Source organism: Sinohyriopsis cumingii, chromosome 6 (assembly GCF_028554795.1).
Source record: "Sinohyriopsis cumingii isolate HCF-2022 chromosome 6, ASM2855479v2, whole genome shotgun sequence".
NCBI lineage: Eukaryota > Metazoa > Mollusca > Bivalvia > Unionida > Unionidae > Sinohyriopsis > Sinohyriopsis cumingii.
Genome location: NC_142966.1, coordinates 125,066,924 through 125,079,630, shown reverse-complemented (window position 1 = coordinate 125,079,630; position 12,707 = coordinate 125,066,924). Strand labels below are relative to the sequence as shown.

Below are 12,707 nucleotides of genomic sequence, written 5' to 3'. Positions count from 1 at the left end.
TCACCAGATGAAATATGCTCGGTATTTCTTTTTCCCAAACTTGCTTTAGAATCAGAGTTTTGGAAATTAAATTCACTCCAACACCACACCACACCCATTTCGAAAGTTCATCTGAGGTTAAATCGCATAAAGTTGCTGATCATAAGTAAATAATATTGATAAAAAAAAATGTCACAGATTTTACCAAACAGTAAGTTTGGGATAGTCGATTATCGTGCAAGAACTACAAAAATTTTAAACTATTTCACCCTATACAACACGAAAAGCCATCCCATTGAGCGACGCAGTACATGGATTATTTTCTCACCTTGTTGGACCGCATCGATAGCCTGATTAGAGCGACCTCCTCGGATGCGGGAGGTTGTGGGTTTGAACCTCAGCCGAGTCATACCAAAGACTTATTAAAATGAATTAAAATGGTACTGGAAGCAAGACCGTAAAAATCGGGCTGAAATCATTGGATCTGGTACCCATTGTTAATCTTTTCTTTTCTTCCTTTGAGTGGTGTATGTACTGAAATTTGCAAGTAAAGGACCGGCCATTTAATTTTCAGGGGTCGCAGTGGCCTGGGAAATTTTTCGAATCAGAATTTTTTTTCCTTCTTATTTTACCTCGAGATAATTTATTTATTTCGATTAATAAAATGGATATATTGTTTCGCTCCGAATCAGGGCAGGAATAGTTTGTTTTAAACTCAGTTAGGTTGGAATTTTCTTTTTGGAAACAATCCCAGCCCCTCCCCTCAACTATCACCACAGTAGGATTAAATGTTCTGTCCTTGACGAACATTTGTGACTGGTGACATTCATCGTCAATCAGTGTACCAAAATTTACAGGTCTGTTTATAACGATATATATGGGGGGAAAAAAGATACCGCGATTAGCTACCTTTGCCGAACTTATCAGATCGAGTACTTCATAACATTTATGCACCTATAAGGGCGGACAAGGAAGTAGATTTAACTTGCTATCAGAAAAAGATGGAGTCTCGCATGGCAATAGAGTGAAAGTACAATTTTTACCTAACGAGTAAGTCAGTGTTGTATTTTGTATTTCAGTCAATGTTGTATTTCAGTCAATGTTGTATTTCAAACACTCTACTATATTTTAGCGACACGGTCATTATTAATTGTGGTTTCTGTTGTTTTCATTTTTTAACCATTGCCCATGTTGGTAATTTGTATTACTTGCAACCTACCCACTCATCTATTTTTCCTCTCATGCAAAGAGAGAGAGAGAGAGAGAATCAAGGATCACACGAATCATGGTAAATTAAAGTCCTGACTTTTACGACTCAATGGTCCCGGCGCTTATTTTAACATTCCAATATTTTAATAATACACTCAAATGGGTCCCATATATCATTTATCTCTTGACTTTGTTCAAATACATTTACCAGAGCAAAGCTAGCATTCACGAACAAGAGGAGACATGAGAACGCTTAAGGACTACATAATACTTTTTAACGGATCGATAAAGCGTTGTCAGAATGAAATGAAATTTGCCGTTGGTGATAGATAGTTGAATCTGAGAGCAGCTTGGCTTTCTCAGTGACCATTTTAAAAATCTTGTTCACTAGCGAAATTTTTACTCACAGGGGCTAGTCTTGTTGTTTGTATGTGTGTGATGAAAGGAGACAATGTACAGTATTTTAGTTATGGCGTGAAACTCGACGAATAAAAGATTCATCCTATCAAGATCATGTTCAGTTGTCTCTGCCCTGTCACTACCTTCGCTTGGTTGGTCAAGAAATTGTCTAGGAATCCTCGTGATCATCACACGAAGGACATGATCACAATGTCGATACAGCATTGTCATTTTACTTGCAGGTAATTGTGTTCAAATTGCTGAGAATGGTGATAAATGCCAATCTACATGTGTGTGAACACGACATTTGCTGCATCTTCTCGATACACCAAGTTACCAAGACTTTTGTGTCAGTGATTTACACCAACTGACTTCACAGTTCAGTAATTTACTCGACTGGAACAGTATCAATAGAAAACGCAGCCCATAAACCAGATAGCTTGTATGAATGTTTACGCTGCTTTCAATCACAACAGCAAGAAGAACCCTGATAAATTGTGCTGTGACAAAATAAAGACAGGAAAAAATAAGCAAACACTAACACAAAAAACTTAATCATCTTAATGGAACAATTTCTCTTCCAGAACCTTCTAAGGTGATAATCAAGGCTAGACCTCAAACTCTAGAACTAAAAAAAACAGTAAACAATTTAAATAAAACTTACAAACAAGACAAAACTCGGGTACACACTAAAACTCCATCCTCAGTCATGGACAAAGGTCAAGTGCACAATATAAATTAAATATTCACAACACTTTTCTCATAAGAAAAAGAAGATTTATATAATAAAGCTTTATTTTACGTGCTATTCGAACATATATAGGATAGTAGTGAATGGGGACGATTTAGCCTCAATGGGACTTAGCATTAAAAAACACCCTGGGATTGTTTAGCCTCAATGGAAATTTAACATTAACCACCCTGGGACTGTTTAGCCTCAAGGGAAATTTAACATGGACGAAAAATCGTGGGATTGTTTAGCCTCAAGGGAATTTAACATGGGAATATATTTTGGGACTGTATAGCGTCAAGGCAAATTTAACATGGGAATAAATCGTGTGGTTGGGGGTAGGCAATTGAAAGTAGATCTCTTTTCGAGAAATTGGAGTGGCCCTGAAAAGGGCCTTTGGGTTTATGTTAATGTATCCATTAACATAAAGGGCACCGCATTGGTCTTCTTCTTGTCCTTAGGCTGCGCCTCACTGTAGGACCGTAAATCAGGACTCTTTTGAGGCATTCTTGCCTCTCCACGTAAATCCTACGTATCCATAGGCTGGTGGTGGTCCTATGGACAACTGTCCACTTGGATCGGACATACATTAGCATGTCCGTCCTGAACATCATTGAAGACACAAGGGTTGATGATTCGACTGTAGTCCACGTCTTGAGGCGACGAGAACAGGTGAATTAATGCAGTGAACTGCGCTTATTTATAGGTAGAGAACGATTGAAACGGATTGAGTTCATTGACCAATCCAAACACGCGTTACAAAATTCAGTCAGCCCGCATCCAATCCGAAGAGAACAGTCTGTGACGTCACGTGGTCTATATAGATTCGCTAGCGCCTGTGCGCTGTCAGTCCATGCGACAGTTATTTCAACATGACGGAAACTCAGAAAACGATTAATTGGGGTGCACCGACGGTGGAGACTACCCAAGGGAACCCGGACTTACTTTAAGAAGAGGTGAACTGGGATTTTGTGGATTTTCTTACCTCGCAAGAATTTGTTCCTGAACCTTCGTCACCTTTTTCATTACCGCACGTGGAGAATTTTAGACAGAGACAGAAAGAAGAATTGGAGAAATTTATACAACGACAGGAAGCGGAACAAGCTTTTCTCCTACAGCAACAGCAGCAAGAAGAAGAGGTAAGAAAAAAACAAGAAGAAGAAGAAGTAGCACTAGCAAAGAAACAAGGGTGTGAAAATCAAACGGTCACGGTACTGTTAGACATTTTAGTGGAGTTAAGAAGTCTGAAACAAATGTATCAGACTTCTTTATTACGACCGAAGAGAATACGACCTTCCCGAGCTAAACACTCCAACCCTGTGACTAAGCCTACCGTACCACCCTTAGTGATTTCAACCAAATCATCATCAACAGTACGCAGTCCAGAAGTAGGCCTTGGCCGTGGCAAAGGCTTAAGACAGTTAAAGTTGACTGCTTAAACTCACCTCTATACCAAGAAAAAAGGCCCTTTTCAGGACCACCCACGTCTCTCGAAAAGAGATAGACTTTCAATTGCCAATAACTCAAAAAAAAAAAAAAAAAAATTTTTACCCTTATAGTACGTGTCTGTGTATGAGTGTGTGAGTGTACGTTCTTATTTTAAAATCAAAACCCAAAGACACTTACCTTTATATCTAATTTATTCTTTTATAAATATTTACAATCCAATTCACAATTCACAACAAATCACTTTAAAAAGTTCATAGACTTCTTCTGTCTCATTGTTCACTCTCTCTGTTTTTTAATTTCTTCACCGTCAGTCTTTTCTTCCTCTTCCTCCTCACTTTCCTCCCTTCTTCTTTTCTTCTCCTGTTTCTTTTTCTTTGCCTCTTGTAAATAGAATTGTCTTCTTTCTTCCTCTTCTTCCTCTGAAGAATCCATCTCTTCTTCCTCTGAAGAATCCCTCTCTTCTGACTCCTCTTGTTTCTTTTTTGGGCAATCTGGAGACCAATGTCCTTTTTCTTGACAATACTAACAGGTATCTTGACTTTTGTCTATTTTAGCCCCTTTTTTTCTTTTTTGACGGTCTGGACACTCTGAAGACCAATGCCCTTTCTTCTGACAGATATAGCAAGTATCTTGACTTTTATCTCGAAAGGAAGGAGAGTAGTCCGTCCGCTGGTCTGAAGAAAATATTCTAATGACCCCTCGCAAAGCTCTGATGAAATGTTCGATTTGGGTAGTCTCTTCCATCGTTGTGCTCGGTTTGAGAGTGAAATGAATAGTGAAAGGACAAGATACACACCCTTTTATATACGCTGGTCTGCTAGGACTATAATTTAGTCCATGGTGTTTAAATTTTAGTCATTTGACGTTTTTCACTCAAGATGAAACGATCCAATTCATTTGAGAAGAAAGAAGAAGAAAGTAAGAAGCAGAAACGTGATCTATCGCCTCGTACCAGGGCTGAAGTCTTGGCACAAATTCATGTCAGTGATTTTGAAGAGGACATGAGTGAACCAGAATCCAAACCCTCTAAACAAAGTTCACCACCCTTAGTTAACCCTGAAAAGTACTATGACATTCGAGAGACAGAAAAGCGCTCCTCTAGAAAATTTTGAACCACGGCTTACAAATACACGGTGAAGTTTAAAGATTTCAAGTCCGAAGTACCGTTGAAGAAAGCAGAAGGGTTCATCACCGGGGTGTGGGATTCTTTACTCACCACACTCAAGCGACAATGTCAACCCAAACAAGACGATCGCTTGAGACTTTCCATACAACACGACTGTTTGAAATCCCCTGTTTGGATCGAGTTTAGCAGCCCTGCAGAATTGACCACTTCCAAAGTCATGGACAAGATTCAGCACGTGCAACAATCCAATGACCAGTTTGACATCACCGATGGAAAAGCCACACTGGACATGACCCACGTCTCTCCTCCTCAAGGGACCGGACAACTCAATAAGGTGTTATTGGTGAACAACCTTCTCAGCACCAAAAAGAGCCTCGTCCAAATTCACAACCCTCAAGATCAGATGTGTTTAGCCAGGGCTATCGTGGTGGGACGAACCTATGCCAACAAGAACGACACGGTAGAATGGAAAAGAGCCTGGAAAACTATTCGACAATCGGACCGAGCCAAACAACGAAGTGAAGCAGAACTCCTGTTACAACAAGCCGGCCTGTCCACAGACACACCCTGCGGCATTCCTGAAATGCAAAAATTGCAAGATGTCCTAGCTCCACGCTACACCTTGAAAGTGCACCCTCAAGAAGTGCGCAGGCCTCTGTTGTTTCGAGGAAAAGACTTTAAGGATGGAAAATACATTCACCTTTGTCATTACGATGACCATTTCGATACCATTACCAGTATCACCGGATTCCTGGGATACGGTTATTACTGTGAGAAATGTGACCATGGTTATAATAATCGAGAGCAACACAAGCATTGCGGATCGAAATGCTCAGGATGTTTGGCCTCTCCACCCTATCTGAGTGAAGGGCAAGAACCAGTGCATTGTCCTGCTTGTCTGCGCACGTTTGTCAGCCCTGCCTGTTACCAACAACATCTAAAGACGCAAGGTTCACAGCAGAAATGTGCTTGTCAACTCCTGAGATTGTGCCCTACGTGTGGACAAGGCATACGTACCAACAGTGCCAAGGCACACGTATGTTCAGGAAAGAAAAAATGTCACATTTATCACCACATCGTGGACTTGGAACACGAATGCTACGTGCAAAAATACCAACCCCAACCAGAGAAAGACGATGGTCACAAGAAGAAAGGCAATTTCATCTTTTTCGATTTCGAATGCATGCAAGAGACCGGCATTCACATTCCTAATTTCTGCGTGGCTCATCGAAAAGTGCATTCAAGAACCTATTTTAAGTCATTGTCCTCACTGCAGTAAGATTCCTGGAGGGCGTGAAAAAATCTTTCGAGGACCGAACACGCTAGCCGATTTCGCTCGATGGGTCTTAGACCCCATGATAAGACGTGGAGCCAAGAGGACATCGAACGTTATGGAGATTGTCATCGTCATGCCACGGTGATGGCTCACAATTTCTCCGGATACGATGGACAGTTTCTTTTGATGTACTATAAGAAAAAAGGCACCGAACGTCCTAAAGTCACTTTGAACGGAGCCAAAATCATTTTCATGCAAGTGGGACAAGTACAGTTTAAAGATTCGATGAGCTACTTGGCCATGTCTTTGAGTCGAATGCCTAAAACGTTTGGAATGACAGAAATTGCTAAAGGTTATTTTCCTCACTTTTTCAATATGGAAGCCAATCAACACGCCGTTCTACCCCATTTGCCTGAGGCTCACTATTACGACCCTGACAACATGCGTACCGAACAACGAGACGCTTTCTACGCTTGGTACCAGGCTCACGCCTCGGACCCTTTCGACTTTCAGGAAGAAATGCTAAAGTATTGTCGTTCCGACGTGGACATTTTACGACGTTGCTGTGGAAAACTTCGAGAACTGTTCATGGAACACGGAGGGGTCGATCCCTTGAAAGAAGCTTGCACCATTGCCAAAGCGTGTTCCTTAGTGTACAGACAACGATTCATGCCTGAAAACACCGTGGCTGTCATCAGTCCTCAAACGACCAACTATGTCAAACGTCAATACTCGGTCAAAGCCCTACGCTGTTTACATTACTTCTGCGACAAGGAAGACAAATGGATTCAGCATGCCCGCAACGGAGGGGGCGAAAAGACCATCGGAACGCATTTGGTCGATGGCTGGGACTTAGAAAACCCCAAGATCGTGTACGAGTTTAACGGCTGCTTATTTCACGGATGTCCCGTCTGTTACCCTGACCGTGGCACTAAAAATCAGTTTTTACAACGAACCATGGTAGACTTGTACCAGACCACTTGTCAGCGACGCCTAAAGTTAGAACAGCAAGGATACCAAGTGGTGGAAATGTGGGAACACGAGTACGATCACCGTTTGGAAACCGATCCCGAATTTAAACGCCTCGTGGAAAGTTACCAGTTCATGGACCCGCTGAACCCGAGGAATAGTTTGTACGGAGGACGGACCAATGCCACCTGTTTGCTGTACCAAGCCGACGAAGAGAAAGGAGAAGAAATCAAATACTTGGACGTGTGTTCGCTGTATCCCTACGTATGCAAATATTGTCACTTTCCTGCAGGGCACCCACAATTGCTGACGGAACACAATGACCTGAAAAACATTCGACAATACGAAGGCTTGATGAAGTGCAAAGTTTTGCCTCCCACGAAGCTATACCATTCCGTCTTACCTCACCATTGTCAAGGCAAACTGATGTTTCCTTTGTGTCGTACATGTGCCGAAACGTGCAACCAAGACCAACCTTGTCATCACACCCAGGAAGAACGAGCCTTGACGGGAACCTGGGTCAGCATAGAATTGTTCAAAGCTCTGGACATGGGATACCAACTGTTAGAAGTGTACGAAATTTGTCACTTTCCCAAGACACAACAATATCACAAGGGTGACCCCACACAGAAAGGCATTTTCGCAGACTACGTGGATGCCTTTTTGAAATTAAAGCAAGAAGCCAGTGGCTATCCGTCCTGGTGTCGCACTCCCGAAGACCAAAATACATTCAAAGAGAAATACTGGGCACAAGAAGGCATCACTTTAGATCTCATCGAGAAAAACGAAGGTAGGCGATCGTTTGCCAAAGTGATGTTAAATTGCTTGTGGGGTAAAATGGCACAACGTCCGTGTTTACCCAAGACGGAATATTTGACAGAACCTTCCCGCTACTTTCAGATGATTCACGACAAAACCAAATTCATGAAACACGTGGACGTCGTTCGCGAGAATTTGATCTTGGTCAATTACGAAGAAGATCTGGACTTTGTACAAGACGACCCCTTTGGAAATGTCATCATTGCGGCTTACGTGACAGCTCATGCTCGCTTAAAATTGTACGAAGCTTTAGAACTGTTAGGGGAACGCGTCCTGTACTTTGACACGGATAGTTGCATTTACATCCATCACCCGAGTCAACAGCACCCTGACATCGAAGGAGACCGTTTAGGAGCCTGGACAGACGAGCACCCCGACGACAAGATTCTAAGTTTCGCCAGTGGTGGTCCTAAAAATTACGGCTACGAATACCGGGACAAACAATGAGAAGTGCACACGACGTGTAAAGTGAAAGGATTGACTCGGAATTATCGTACCAGTCGAGTGGTCAACTTTGGGGTATTGAAAGAAGCTTTGCAGTCTAGTGATGATGAACACTTTAAAGTGACCACCTACCAGCCGAACAAGATTATACGTTTACCCACTCACCACATCGTCAGTCGACTCTTGGAAAAAGTCTATCAAATTGTGTACCAGAAGCGAGTGGGACTTCCCAATCATTTCACCTTGCCGTATGGACACGCCGGTATTGGTCTGTATATAAAAAGGAACCCTAGGCAAGATCGATATTTCATTGTGACTACCAAAACCAAGCGAACAAGATGAATACTTTCAGAGAAACACAAAACAAGTTCAGACAGGCACAATTCAAGTTTGGGGCCTCTGAAGTGGAATGCGATTGTGAGCCTTGCGATGGGTACGATGCTGTACGTTGTGACCTTAGCGATTCCGTAAAGCATCGTGGGAACTTTGTTCTCACTACCCCTATCATGGAAAGTGATGATGTGCGTGTCAAACCTGAGGGATGCGAAAGCGATGCCGCTCGTCCTCTTAGACACTTTACTGGGTTTCGTTTTAAAGGTGGATGTCCACCTTCACGTCTACCTCCCTGCGGATGTCATCCAGCCCTGAGCAAACTCCTGTCCATGTCACCCAGCCCTCATCGAAACGAACCTGTGAAAGACGAATATTCGTTCCCTGTGCGTTTGTTCGAATACTGCAACTTTGAAAATCGTTTTCAATCGTTCAAAGGAAAATGGCCTAAGTATCTGGGAGGACCGACCCCCGAAGAATTAGCCAGAGCCGGATTTTTCTACTTGGGCGAAGGGGATAAAGTCAAGTGCTTCAGTTGCGGTGTGTCACTTCACCACTGGGAACCGCAAGATTCAGCCTACCTGGAACATGCTCGATGGTCTCCCAGTTGTCATGACTTACCCTTAGTAGGACAATATATTTCAATGGATACTTTACAAGAGAACATTCGTGCTTTGCCTATGGAGTTGAGAGAACGCATTTACCGAGAGCTGGTCAAAATACAAGTCAAACGTAAAGAACAATTGCATCCGTTACGTCACCAATTTTTAAATCACTGGTACCTGAATGCTATACAAGGACTGATGAAGTTGAAAATGTTCCATTGGACAGACATTGATCGACGACCCCTAGTTTTAAAAAGGATTGGTTTGCTATTGATGATTCTATCTACTACATTGTAAACTTATTGCATCTAATTCCAGAGGAAGAGTTAAAGACTTACCAACATCTTTTACACAATGTCAGCTTAGTGAAAGAGGAAACTTCTGAACGAATTGTAATGTGTAAATTAGTGATGAAACGATTTAAATTCGACACTGAAGTAAAACCATGTCTGTGCAAACGGTACATTTCTTGTGTTAGAAAGAGGATTTAGTATGACCTATTCATGGATACTTTGCTAGAGAACATTCGTGCTTTGCCTGTGGAGTTGAGAGAACGCATTTACCGAGAACTGATCAAAATACAAGTGAAACGCAAACGCAAAGTTATTCATCCGTTTTTAAATTATGCTCTGTTCCAAAGTGTAAGAAGACTGATTATGAGTGGATATTACATCAGGCACAAAGGTAAACGAGGCTATTGGTCACCACCCAAGGATTCCAAAAACAGTGTATATACTTATGGATACTTTACTAGAGAACATTTTGGGTTTGCCTGTGGAGTTGAGAGAACGCATTTACCGAGAGCTGGTCAAAATACAAGTCAAACGTAAAGAACAATTGCATCCGTTACGTCACCAGATCTTTAACCACTGGTACCTGAATGGTATAAGAGGACTGATTCGTCAGAAATTGTTTCAGTGGTCAGACCTTGTTCAACGCTTTCAGTTAGTGAATGAACTAAATGTTCGTAATTTTGGTTACTTCGAGATTCACCTAGAGCAACGTATTGAGGAAGACGAGTTAAAGGATTACCAACATGTGTTACGTGGAATTTGCTTAGCGGATGACGAAACATCTAGACAAACTCTGAAGTGTAGGTTACAGTATGCAAGATTTAGATTCCCTACTGGAGAACGAAGATGTCTAGTTAGAAAGTACCTTTATAGCTTCCGAAATAAAGAGACTATAAAATCAAGAATCCATGCCACGGCTTATGTCACAAGTGATTGAACAGATTCCGTGGAAGGAACTCAATGACCATATTCAAACCGTGGATCATTACCATCAGTTATTACAAGAACTGTATCCAATCAGTTTGGGACGACGCATAGTGTGTGTCTTAGTGACTTGTTTTCTGGGATTTCGTTTACCAGCCGATTCCTTATGGACTCTTTACGAACAGTATTTACCACCCCATTCAACATGAAAGTGGTGCCTTTAAATGTTCACGAGAGACTCCTTTTGCTCAAAGCCTTACGTTTTCATCTGGATACTTCTCGACCTCTACGGGAAAAAAAGATTCGTCAACTTTTAGCTACCCAAGATGTGTATGACGATGTGCGTGTAGCTTGTGACTTACACCCCCATTGGACAGATGTCCGTGACTGGAAAAATGGGGGCTTTGAGGCTTGGACCCAAGAAGTGGCCCAGTATGCTCGAGAGTTGTGATCCTTCCTTTCAATTCCAAAGAAAAAAGTTACTTTTCAACCTGTGTTAGTGACAGTACCAGACGAACCCGTCACCCAGGACAGGACTGTCGTGGACATGCGTGAAAGACCCTTTCAGGAGGACACTTGTGTGACCTTACCCCCTATAGAACTGGTCAGAGCATTACCCAAAACATGTTGTACAGACACTTGTTTTTATTCCACGTTAGTGGTTATCGTGTGCCTTTTATCGTTGTACTTAAGCCTTTGGCTTTTATGTATTTTTGTCTTTCGTGTTCATGTTTAAAACATTCAATAAACGTGTTCTGAAAAAAGTATATAAACTCTTGTCTTGTCTGTTTTCGTGTCACAAGTGACATTCCTAACACTATGGCTACCTCTGCTGTCTCTCCTCCCTCTTCTTCCACTGTCAAAGTCATCGACGAACACTTAGATCGTACCAGTTGGGAGGCTTTGTATCTTCGCCATCCCTTTAACATTCTCATTGCTGGACCTAGCGGTTCAGGCAAAACCGAATTCGTCAAACGTTTGATCGAACATAAACATCATTTGATCGATCGTCCACCTCAACGCATCGTGTCGTGTTACAAAGAGTGGCAATCGGCGTACAGCCTCTTGCGAGAAAATCAAGGCGATTCCATCGTGTTTGTGGAAGGCATTCCTAAAGAAGACGACGCCATCGTCTCTGACTCCCGTCAAACCCATTTGGTCATTTTCGAAGACATGTTAGGAGAAGACGAAGAAGAAATTAAACTGTGGTTCACGCGCAAAGGGCATCACCGTAATGCCAGTGTCGTTTACATCACCCAAAATTTGTTTCAACAAAGTAAAGCCCATCGCACCATCAGTCTCAATGCGCATTACGTGGTCTTGTTTAAAAGCCCTCGAGATAAATTGCAAGTGCAAGTCTTAGCCAAACAGTTAGGGACGCCTTGGCTGACTCAGGCCTACGACGATGCCACTCACACTCCACACGCCTATTTACTCGTCGATTTGAAACCTACAACCCCCGATGATTTGCGATTTCGTACCCACTTGTTTCACCACTGGTGCCAAGACGGAGGGCCTGTCCTGTACACGTCTCCGTCCTCGACTTAACTTCACTCCACAAAAAAATCTATAAAAACCTCAGACACTTTTCGTCTGTCTCACACAGCGTCAAGATGACGTCCCTTCAGTCGCATCTTCCGGTCAAATTGATTCGTGCCTTGTATGCATCAGTCGAGAAAAAAAATCCACAAATACGGGCTCGTGTCTTAGAAGCTAGTCTCAAAGAAGTCTTACGATGGTTCACGGTGACAGCACGTCAATTACTGCAAGGGATCATTCAGATTCCTCATCAAACCAAACGCTTTTTTGATCGAAACAAAGTCGCTTTAACCCAACTGGCGATCCCTGAATCGACACTCAAACCAAAAAACAAATCAATTTGAAACCTGGAGGGAGCGGTACTCTAGGAGGGGTCATCATTCGCTCTCTCTTAAGATGGGATCCTAATGCTCCCAAACTTCTCCCCAAGATAAAAGTCAAACGAAGCTCCAAGAAGAAGAAAAAGAGCCACGGTGTCAAGACCAAGTCCCCAAGGAGACCCGTGTCTCCAAGAACTTCTCCAGTGGCGGGACCCTCCTCTTACCAGATACCATCCCGGAAAAAGAAAAGAAGCCCCCAGAAAAAGAAACAGAGAAAAAGTCCCCAGAAAAAGAAA

At 42.4% G+C, this 12,707-nt stretch overlaps 1 protein-coding gene across 1 annotated transcript in view; it reads left to right on the top strand.

The window, feature by feature from the left end:
* Nucleotides 1-877: 877 nt before the first annotated feature.
* The window catches only part of LOC149797892 (heat shock 70 kDa protein 12A-like), a 38,389-nt gene continuing 26,559 nt past the window's right edge, over nucleotides 878-12,707 (top strand). Inside the window, exon 1 of the mRNA XM_089962922.1 lies at nucleotides 878-1,029. The gene's annotated coding sequence lies outside the window, so the exon portion shown is untranslated. The remainder of the gene's footprint in view (nucleotides 1,030-12,707) is intronic.